This window comes from Parasteatoda tepidariorum, chromosome 3 (assembly GCF_043381705.1).
Source record: "Parasteatoda tepidariorum isolate YZ-2023 chromosome 3, CAS_Ptep_4.0, whole genome shotgun sequence".
Classification (NCBI taxonomy): domain Eukaryota; kingdom Metazoa; phylum Arthropoda; class Arachnida; order Araneae; family Theridiidae; genus Parasteatoda; species Parasteatoda tepidariorum.
The window spans coordinates 60,217,076-60,228,846 of record NC_092206.1 but is presented as its reverse complement, the minus strand read 5'-3'; the positions used below and the strand labels follow the sequence as shown (position 1 = coordinate 60,228,846).

The 11,771-nt window shown below is 28.0% G+C and overlaps 1 protein-coding gene across 3 annotated transcripts in view; it reads right to left on the bottom strand.

Moving 5' to 3' along the window:
- Positions 1-11,771, bottom strand: part of LOC107445120 (potassium/sodium hyperpolarization-activated cyclic nucleotide-gated channel 2-like) — a 627,568-nt gene that overhangs the window by 314,114 nt on the left and 301,683 nt on the right. The gene's annotated exons all lie outside the window — the stretch shown is intronic.

The window sequence follows — 11,771 nt, the reverse complement described above, 5'->3', positions numbered from 1 at the left end:
ATCAACCTAGTTAAATGATCAAAACCATTTTATAAATAGAATACTAAATATAAATAGTAGACAGTAAAATACCGTCAAAACTTTCTGACGTCACTTTTGACGGTCTCCTATAAATATTTTATATTCATCCAAGCAATTTTTTTAATCTAGTAAGGGAGCTATTCCAAGATTTTAAGCAGATAACAGTTATGACTTGCTTAAATTTTTGCAAACATTTACGGTTGCAACAATTAACGGACATTAAACGCATTATTTTTAAGTCACATTCACACTACTAGATAACTATACTCTTAAATTGTTGCCATAAAATGCTGTTATTTTTATCATTGAAGTATGTATAAAAAACTTTTTAATTGAAATTGGGAATAAATTGAAAGATAGAAAAATATTCTTGATGTTGAAATGGGACATTTATTATTGTTTTGCTCAATAATTTATTGCAATAACTTCTTCTAAGGAACTATGCTACTAGAAATAATTTTGAAATATAGTTTTCAATCTGAAATATGAGTCAAATAATGTGCACTAATACTATCTGTGTCTATTAGTCTAACGATACGTTTTTTAATGAAAGATGTTAAGAATTTCACAATAGGTTTATTCATTTTGAATACTAGATTGCCCAAGGAAGACATTTTGACCGCTTTTTAATTTCAATTCGAAAAACTATGATGACACAATTTCTTGGAATTTTTTCATTTTTATAATTATTTTTATTGTTGATGTTTACTAATAACTTGTTATATAACTGACAATAATATCAAAAATATTTTAAAATAATTTAATTTTTTTTTATACATTAGTTATTCTTTCATAGAATAACAGTTATTTTGACTGCTTTTGGGCAATATTATATTATATCGGTTGGTGTATCGGTTATCGGTAGTTATATCGGTTGGTGTATATAGTTTTAAAATATATTTATTTTGACCAGGTATTTTAGTCTTTCTAGTGTTAAATATGTAAAATTTACAGTTAATCGAGATTTAAAATCGTTTTGTCGAAATCAAGCCAGTTTGCAAGATACTAGCTAAATACCTGTTCTCCGTACGGCATGAAAAAAATTACACTATCAATAAATTAGCACGGAACAGCACTTAGAAATCAAGGACAAAACTGAAAGACATATACCAATACAATTAACTAAGCAAAAATAATTCCCTTTATTTACTTATTATTTTTCGTCCTTGACGAATGTGCTTAACATTATTAGATTAAGCAAAACATGTTTTTAGTAGTTCATTCCATCAAAATTCAAAATAATTCCGTGCTCAGTATCTTTTCAAAAATCAAAAAAAAAATCCGCATTCAGTTTTTTTGCATAGTAGGACAGCAATTTTAATCGATAACAAATATACAAGTTTTACCAACAATAGAACATTTGGCATTGATTAAATTTGCGCTAATTACCGTAATACAAAAATTACCTATTACCAAAATTAAATAAACACCATTGACGTCAATAATAGCATGGGAAATCCTCGAGAATAATTTCCTCGTGAGCGAGTTAGTACTATTTCTCCATTAATTTTGCTAATCAGTACTGTTTAAGTTGTATTTCAAGTAGTACTTTTTAACAAAATTAATTAAGCATCATTGGCGTCTATTATAGCAAGGCAATTTTTACCTAAGTTTAACCTAAACGAATAAGAACTTCCTCCCCATTTATTACGTTTCTTTAGTTCATAGCTTAAAAATTTATTTTAATTAGTACCTATTACCAAAATTAACTAGGTATAGGCTTCAATAATAATATGGCAATTTTTTACTTTTTTCCTTGACAAATTGGTACCATTTCGCAATTAATGTTGCTATTGACTTCATAGCTTTTTTTTTTTAAATTCAGTTATAGTACCTATTCTCAAAATTAATTAAGTATCATTGGCGTCAAGAGCGTTAAAGCGAGTTTTTGTATAGCGAGTTTTTATCTTTGTTCTAAACGATTTAGTACTACCTCATCATAATTTTGTTTTTCAATACGCAATATATTATTTTTATTTTAAATACCGTTGTTTCTTAATTATTTATCACAGAAATATTTTTGAAAGTCATTATTTTAAAAATATAAGCACGTAGTACCTTTTCAGACATAACAAATAAAAACTATTTAAATATCTAAGAGCATGCAATAAAATCCTTTCTTGATTAATAAAATCTACTATAAGCCAGCAAACATCACTGACGCTATCTTTGAAATCGTCTGCAGTTTCATTTATATCTATGGTGCTCACTCTAAATCAATTAGAAAATTCCATTTGTTACATGTCTCTCCTGAACTATCTAATAGAAATTTTTTCATGATTTTTAAGATCGGAGACTAAAGTTACCTTTTTAACCCACTGTCCGATTTTCAGGAATCCAAAGGTTACTTATTAGAGAGACATACATTGAGAAAAAAAAATCTTCATTTTATTATTGTAGATAATTCAATAAGAGCAGATAAGATTCTTTTAACTTACACGAATCAAAATCGAGATAAGATATAAATTTCAACTATATTTAAAACTGAACTTTCCAATAAGATAATTAGCTTTAAATTCGGTTTTGAAAAACTAAATGAATAGGGGAATATAAATTATATTTATTACTAATTATTTAATGATTAATTAATTTATTGGAACGACCTATGGTAGTCTTTTAATCTATCTAGTTCTAAGCTGCAACTTAAAATAAAACTATCGTTTTACCTTTCTATTTAATTAAAACGATGATTTAATACCGTTTGAATCGTTCATGTTTGAGGTTGTAAAGGGAAATGTTACCATTTCATGCGGGTGAGGTTTGAAGGGATTGTTGGTTTGTTCGTTTCAGGAACTAGATTTTAATTTTTAAAACCACTCGCTCTTGTCAAACTTGATTGGTTGCTGAATCGTTGCATAAACAAAAGCTACGATTTACTGGTGAGTGGCGTCGATTGCAGGTATCCAATTTTCCAACGACTAATGATGCTACCAGCCCATAATCTACATTAAACAAAGTGTGACGCATTGTGTTATTCCATGTATAATTATGACAAGTCAATTTTAAGATTCGGAATTGTCGTTAATAAATATTAATGAATTCCATAATTATAAACAGTATTTCATTTTAAATTTTAATTCCCTGCTTTTGATGACGCGTCAGTACAGCGACAAATATAAAAGTAAAATAAATGTCGGAGTTCAAGAAAGTTTTATCTCATAAGGCTTTTGAAACATTCTCTGTCTCTCATTCTATTATTCATTATCTAATTCTCTCATTCATAATCATTATACATCACTCATTCATAATCTGAAAATCTTCCTCTTTAGGTATTAATTAACAAATAACAAAGTGATAAATGCTAAGCGTATGTCAGATTTAAAAGTAAAATAAGTGTCAGAGTTTAAGAAAAGTTTCATCTCATAAGCTTTTGAAACATTCTCTGTCCTTCTTCTTATTATTCATTATCTGATTCTCTCATTCATAATCATAATGAAACATCCGTCATTCATTATCTGAAAATCTTCCTCTTTGGGTATTGATTAACAAATAACAAAGTGATAAATGCTAAGTATACGTCAAATTTAAAAGTAAAATAAGTGTCAGAGTTCAAGAAAGTTTTATCTCATAAGGCTTTTGAAACATTCTCTACCTTTCTTTTTATTATTCATTATCTGATTCTCTCATTCATAATCATAATAAAACATCTCTGATTCATAATCCGAAAATCTTCATCTTTAGGTACTGACTAACAAGTAACAAAGTGCTAAATGCTAAGTATACGACAAATTTAAAAGTAAAATAAGTGTTCAAGAAAAGTTTTATCTCATAGGGCTTTTGAAACATTCTCTATCTTTCCTTTTATTATTCCTTATCTGATTCTCTTATTCACAATCTGAAAATCTTCATCTTTAGATATTAAATAACACATAACAAAGTGATAAATATTTTTTTTAAAAAAATAGTGTTATCTGTAAAATATTAGCTACCTGCATATCCAAATAGTAAAACATATGTACAAAATACTTCATTCTTTAATTCCAGGTCACACCTCACATTCTCACCGTTGTTCTTGATCTAAAACATTCTCTTGCACTTCCTTTCTTCCTGATTTCTATACCAATGATATATTTTACAATATTTTGCATCCAAACTAAATGGTTCTTTCCACACGGCGAGAAGTATTTGACCATAGATGAATTATTTCGAAAGAGAAGAAGTAGGCGGATTCTGCCTGTCTACATAGAACGTAGCAATCGTGAGAGAGTTGAGAGAGAACTAAAGCAACAAGCCTTGCATCAGAAAGTGGAAGAAAGTAGAGAATGTCCAGAGAAAAAAGACAACGGTGTCCAAACTGACATAACACTTATTGATGATCTATTTTCACAAATGCCAACAACCCGTCATGCTACGATACAAGTAGAATATATTGATGGGGCAGCCATTAAAAGTTCTGACCAGCAAGCTGAAGAAGTGTCTGAACTGCGAAGGGTGGGTTTCACAACAAATAGACGCAGAAGAGCGGAGGAAACTGATTCAGGTGCAGCAACAGCAGCAAGCCTGTCTGAATCAGATTCAGGTATTCTTGAAAATCCTGATGATGTGACCGATTCGAGTAACCTGAAAAATACTAGCTTTCTAACGAAAATGAACCTGATGGCGAGGAGGATGGCGAATTGGAAGCGGAGATAATTAAAAAAATACTTTGAGAAACGGTAGAGGATACTTAAAAGTAAAGAATACATAGCTAATGCGTCGAAGATATATACTCTTTTCTCCATGTTATACACTTTTTATTATTCTAAACTATATATTGTTTACTCTGTTATATTTCTTTATGTGGGAAGCATGGGTATTGATAATAAATTTATTTGCACTCAATTTTATTTCTTCTAAATTTTCAGTAAATAAAATATTACATTATAGCCTCTTTATCTTAAAGTTTGAGAGACATTATTTTCCTATGCTCTAAAATTGATTTAAATACTTTCTGCCCTTCAAATACTTAAAAAAGTTATTATTTTAAATATTTATTATTAAATTAATTTTTTTATTTTTTATTAAATAATTTTTTGGTGCATTTCTCCTCTCCGCTTTTTCTGATAAATATGAGGGTATCTGTATTCTAACGTAGCGAAATATATGGTCATTTAGACAGACAAGTGAGATGTAGTTTTCAATTTAATTTTATTTTGCGCTAAATTGAATGAAACTAGTTCCCAGACGCTCAGACCAATAGCTGAGAGGGTATAGGAGTTTTATGAAAATAAAATACAAATTTGTATTACTTATGTACCTATATACCCAATACAAATTTGTACAATCTATATAATAAAATACCTACTTGCGCATCTGATATTACTATTGAAAGAAGTAAGATACCGTTTCCTATTTATATATTTCAGTGAATAGAATGAGCTTATACACGAGACACTAGAACAAATAGTTCAAAAGTTGCAAGCTTTTTATGTCTAAAAAGCACATGACATGATTTAGTGCACCTTTTAATTTGCTATCTAACAACTATCTGAACAATAATTCCGATAATTTTTTTTTACATTCAATTGAATGAGATAAAATTCGACCTGTTGGGATTAATAGTTTTGAAGTTATAAAAGAAAAAATAAGTGCAAATAAAAAATAGTTCATTTTGTACAAGACAACCATTTATACTTTCGAAATATTATAGCTTTTGGTTCATGCTGGGTCACATTTGATTAAGAGAGAAACAATACATAGGACACAGTAATTGTCTTATTAGTGTGTATAGCAATGTAAAATGCGTAAATAAATGTAAATACAAATTTGTACTGTTGAACACAAAATTTTTATATCTTCTTAACAGTTTGCCTGATAGATTTCTGAATATCGATGCAAAGTGTACGCAAAAATACATGTGAAAAGAAGTACTTTTATTCAATAAAACAACGACGAAGCGTATTATGAAGATTGAGGAAACACAACTTGTTTTTGCAAGAATATTTAATAAGTTAATATCCAATCAGTTATTCAGTTTATTAGAGAACCTCTAAGTTAACTAAGGTATTCTTCATTGTAAAGTGCAAGAGAAACAAAACAGTGACACAATGTAGAACTATAATTAGTTTTTAACAACTTATGAAGAATAATGGAACTCAAATTTTTTTAGCAATGAATTCCCATAGCTTATTACCCAAATAGATTTCCAGTTTATTAGAGTTCCTATAAATTTAACAAAGGTATTCTTCATTGTAAAGTGTAAGAGAAACAAAAACAGTGACACAATGTAAAACTATAGTTTTTAACAGCTTATGAAGCATAATGGAACTCAATTTGTTTTAGCAATTATTTCCCATAGGTTATTACCCAAACAGATTTCTAGTTTATTAGAGATCCTATAAATTTAACTAAGTTATTCTTCATTGTAAAGTGTAACAGTAGAAAAACAGTGACACAAAGTGGAACTATAATTAGATTTTAACAACTTATGAAGTATAATGGAACTCAATCTGCGTAAGCAAGGATTTTCAATAGATTATTAGCCAAACAGTTATTAAGTTAATTAGAGTTCTTATAAATTTAACCAAAGTTAGATAAAGGAACTCTAATTCAGCTTAGGTTATCTTCATTGTAAAGCATACGAGAAACAAACAGTAGCGAAATGTGGAACTAGAATTCATTTAGATATGAAGCAGAATAAAACATGGTTTTAACTACAGAACCCAATCATTTATTTTCAATAAATTAATACCAATCATTTATTCAGTTCGGGTATTCTTCAGAGAAAAGTTATCGCATAGGAATCTACCACAAATTGTAGAGCTAAAATTAGTTTTTAACTACTTATGAAGTATAATGAAACAGAATTTGTATCAGCTAGACTACGCAATCAGTTATTCAGCTCAGGTATTCCTCATAGAAAAGTAGCTCTTTGAAGTTACAAAAGCTCGATTACTTTGACATTCCTTAGACACATACATTCCAATTCGCCCAGGGCGGAAAAGAATCTTTTTCCGTTTTCATTTCAATGATGGAAAGAAGTGAAACGTCAACGACTTTCAATATTTCGGAGTTTTATTTTTAGCCTTTTGATATCTGAATAGCTTTTTTTTTGTTTTAATATTTACTTTTTGAACATTCCCTGTCATGGTAGCCTTTCTTCACAGTGAAAAAATTCAACAGAAAAAAAAATATTTCAATTTCGATTTTGAGAAATACTGTGGGTGTTAGATATGTATTCATGCAAATGTGTATTTTCACTTTGTAAATGAAAACAAATAAATTTAAATTTACAGGTAATAAAAAATATGAAAAAAATATTTTGAAGCCACAAAAATGATCTTATTGGATTCTTTTTCACCTGGAGTATCTATTTATTTTGAAAGATTATTTTATTTTACAGATGCCCTCGATTACAAAAAATAACAACTATGCCATTAGTACATATGCTCTCTAATACTTTCGACTATACCACTTAATACATAGCATATGTTTAAATGTTCAAATCATGGCGTACTACTATTTGAGTAATAACGACTATTGAGTTCAAATAGTAGTGCGCCGTGGTATTTTTGAGGGCTTACCAATAAGGACTAGTTGGCGAGTAAAACGATTCATTTTTACTTTTAAATTTTTAATTTCAAATTTGGGTAACATATGGTCATAACGAAGGTAAATTCCACGAGATTTCTTTTTCTTTACAATTCAAGTCAACAGGACAACGTTTCTTTTTTTTTTTAAGTGCTTATGGTTCTCGCCCTTATTGATAAAAAAAACTTTCCTCTCTCTTTTTTTCAAATTTCATATCTTTTTTATTCAAAAAAAAAATTTAACCAGAAGTAAAGCCCTATAATGTTTTGATAAAAAAAATATACAAATAATCAAATTAAGAATATCTAATTGGGTACGAAATTTAAAAAAAATCCTTTTTAATGCTTTTTAATTTTTATTTTAGTGATTTAAAAATACTTTTACTTTCTTAATTACTTTTTTATAACATTTTTTAAAGAGGAACTTATTAAAAACTCGTTTCATACTGGAAGATAAGTGCATATACCTCAGTAAATAATTATTAAAAACATTTAAGAACAATTTGTTCAGTCTAAGACGGGCACATACGTATGTAAACGGGCACTAGCATAAAAGTGAAGGGTAAAATCCTAGAATAGCCCATCCTTTAGAGACTTTTTGAAATCTCGCCAAGTTGGCAATTATTACTTGGATCAATATTGCTTTTTTATTATCAAAAAACAATTAAAATTATTACAAATTCATTAAAATATTATTAATAAAATAGAATAAAAAATAACTTGCAATAAGGTTGCAATATATCTCCCCGAAATATCTTCCAGAACCTAGTTTGGCGAGATTTCAAAGAGTCGCTAAGGGGTGGGCTATTCTAGGAATTATCCAAGTGAATAAAGTGCAAATTTTTTTAAAAGTTTCGATATTGTGAATTTTAATTGAAAATTTTTTCCATCTTCAAGAAAGAGTTTTTGTTTATTTTAAAATATCAAGAAAATATGCCCAGACATATTTATTGAAAGCTTTTGTACGAATCAAACATGCGCCAAACTAAACTCAGACAATAGTTAACGCTAACAAAAGTCTTCATAGATCCAAAGTATTACCTAATTCAAATTTAAGAATTTTCCTTATAATTTTTTTTGAAACTGTGAATTGATTTAAAACTTCTCTTGTAATAAAAGATGATCGACAAAAACTAGCCATTTATGTTAGGAAATAATAATTAGAGACTACTAATAAGGCTTCGTTTAGTCCAAAACATACATAAGCATCGCTAGAATAAAGTAGACCACCACAACATTTCTTAAAATAATTATAATGCAAAATTTTTCTGAAAATTATCTCATAATAAAAAGTGGCAGTCAGTTTGCTTGAAATTACGTAAATATATCAAGTCATATTTAATTCAAATTTTTAAGAATAACTTAAATACAAAATAATTAATTTCAGAGTATGCAATGTAAAAATTTACAGTATAAAGTACCGGCATTTTGGGTGCATCATCTGTAAAATCCATTACACGATAAAATCCATTTTTATTGTAAGACATTATACCTTAAATTTTACAGCAATATTTATACAATATACATCACTAGTTTTCACAGTAATAATTATACAGTATATAGTACTGTACTAATTTTTACAGCAATACTTATACAATATACAGTACTAATTTTTGGAGTAACATTAGTGATTCAGTGATTTTATGGTAATTTTTTTCAACTAGCACAAATGATCAATTTAATTTGGAAATTTCAAGAGCACGATGTGCTTAAACGATATTCAAGTCTTTGTTGTGATTAAAAATAATTATTTCATTTTAAATTCTTTGCTTCATTACAAAATATTTGTATTGTTTTAAAATTGTTACTAGCAGTTAAATTCTATTAATAATAATAGTTTTATTACTTTATGCAAAACTTGAGTCTAAGAAAAAAGCATGCTTTATTGTTTAAACGATTCATTTTACACAGATTTACTCTTTTATTCCAGAATAAGAACTTACAATTCATCTCAAATGTCATTCTCAATCATTACAAATTCTTTTTTTGGACCATAGAAACTAAACTAAGTTTTATTTCTTAAAATTCTTGTTTCTTTATGTAACTTCCATTAAACTCAAATATTCTAGTTATAGTTTTTAGACGGACGAAATGTGTTGGGGAGTGAAAATAAAAATTCTATAAACACAATTAAATCTCCTAAATTATAATATATTTTTGTTGTAACTTATTATAACTATATAAACTTAATGTAACTAGAAAACGTGTTATATTCTACACTCCATAAAATAAATGTAAGAAATTATAAATAAGTGCTAAATAAATTTTCTGATGACATTAGTTATAACTACACCTTTTATATTATGAAAACATTTTCTCTAAAAAGTGATAAAATTCTTTTCAAACAGCCGAAAATATTTTTAAAATTATATTTGCATGCGTTTTAAAACCTCATATAATAAATCCAAACTGAATATGTGTAGTTTTTATTTATTTGGATCGCAACCATACTTGTTAAATTTAGACAAGAAATTTTAAAACTTAAGAGCGTCAAGGGCCTGAAAATTGTTAAATCCCATAAAGCACTTAAATTAGTATAAATACTACAAAATGCATGTTTAAATTAAAATTTTTTAAATAATATCATACAACAACGTAAGAATAACACTTTAAACAAATATATATAAGCAGAGGAACAGAATTTAAAGCACTTGATTTGAATTAGTATGTTGTTATTATTCAAAAGCATTGATGATGATATTTCATTTTCTGTAAAGGAACTCAACTTAATTAAAATGAGAAATATAATCGTTAAGAATTTAAGAACTGATTTATGATTGGTTTATAATTTTAGCGAATAAATTACAAAGAAAGGAAAAAATAATTGGAAGGCGCTAGAGAAAGACGTAGCAAATGACATTGACAAAAATCCAATCAGCACACTCAGTTTGAATAGTTGTGAGAGTTGGTTATATGCTATCGGAGCGGGTTGATTTGACTTGACTCTTACTTTATGTACGCTAACTCATCATAATACTTATATTCAGCTGGTAAGTTAATAAAGTTGCAAAAGAGTCGTGTTTAATTATGTTATTGCTATTGCAAACCAAACAAAATGGACAATGAGTTCAGTTACCGTTTCTGTAATGTAGATGTGGTTAAAATTAAAAAAATTCCAAGGTTTATAGTAAATTTCAAGGAAGAAAAAAAACAAACACATAAAGAAAAAAGTAAACAAACAAAGAAAAACAGATCTTTCTATGAAATGAAAAGCCCAGGTAAATCTTTTTGAATTAAAAGAAACTATAACTATATGCATTAATTTTCAAAATAATGTTTTTTTTATTTCAAAGCAAGAAACCTTAAAATTCTCCTTCACATTTAAGTTAAATTGCTCAAATATTTAAAAACGCTATTTAATGAAACAATATTTGAATTTTTTAAATGGTGCAATGTGAATATTTAGGAACACGCATAATTTAATACATTAAAAAGATCAAAACCAATTTTCAAAACTTGAACATTTAAGTTAAATTGCTCAAATATTAAAGAAACTTCAGCGTCTGTTGATAATTCATTTTAAAAACACTATTCTACAAAGCAATATTTGAATTTATTAAATATTCTAATATAAATATTTATGAATACGCATAATTTAATACATTAAAATGGTAATGCTATACAATCGGGGGCCTTTCTCATTTTTGGAGATTTGCATATAAACGATATTTTGTTTAATATATTTTATTTTATATTTTTGTATATTGATAATATATTTTGCTTTAATTTTTGTTATAATTTGTACTTTGTTAACAAAAGTATATTGCTTGTTGGGAAAAAAACTAAAACTTTTATCAAAGAACGGTTTAGTTACACTCTTGTCCTACTTAATAAATTGAATTTTACCTGCTTTTACTAACTCTAAGATTGATTATGATTATTAATTGTCAATTCATTTTTTGCAATAAGCTATCAAGAGTCCTAGAAATTCTATTAAATGAGATTTACATGAAGCGTTTTTCAACTTTTATCAATATGCACGAATTTCAAATTCTGGAGTATTTATGCTAGGTTCAGTAAAAATATACTTTAAAGAGCCACTTCGAGGTAATTAGCGTCCCGCAGTGGACTGATCGTTAAGACACGGTTCCCAGCAGATCACCGAAGTCAAGCATCACTGGCTACGGTCAGTGTGCGGATGGGTGACCATTTGGATCAGTCTGCGTAGGGACCGAGGGTGTGCGGTATTGGTCCTCGTTAAACTGTGCTACCGTAAAGTGCTCGACTTCGCGTGCAGGTCGT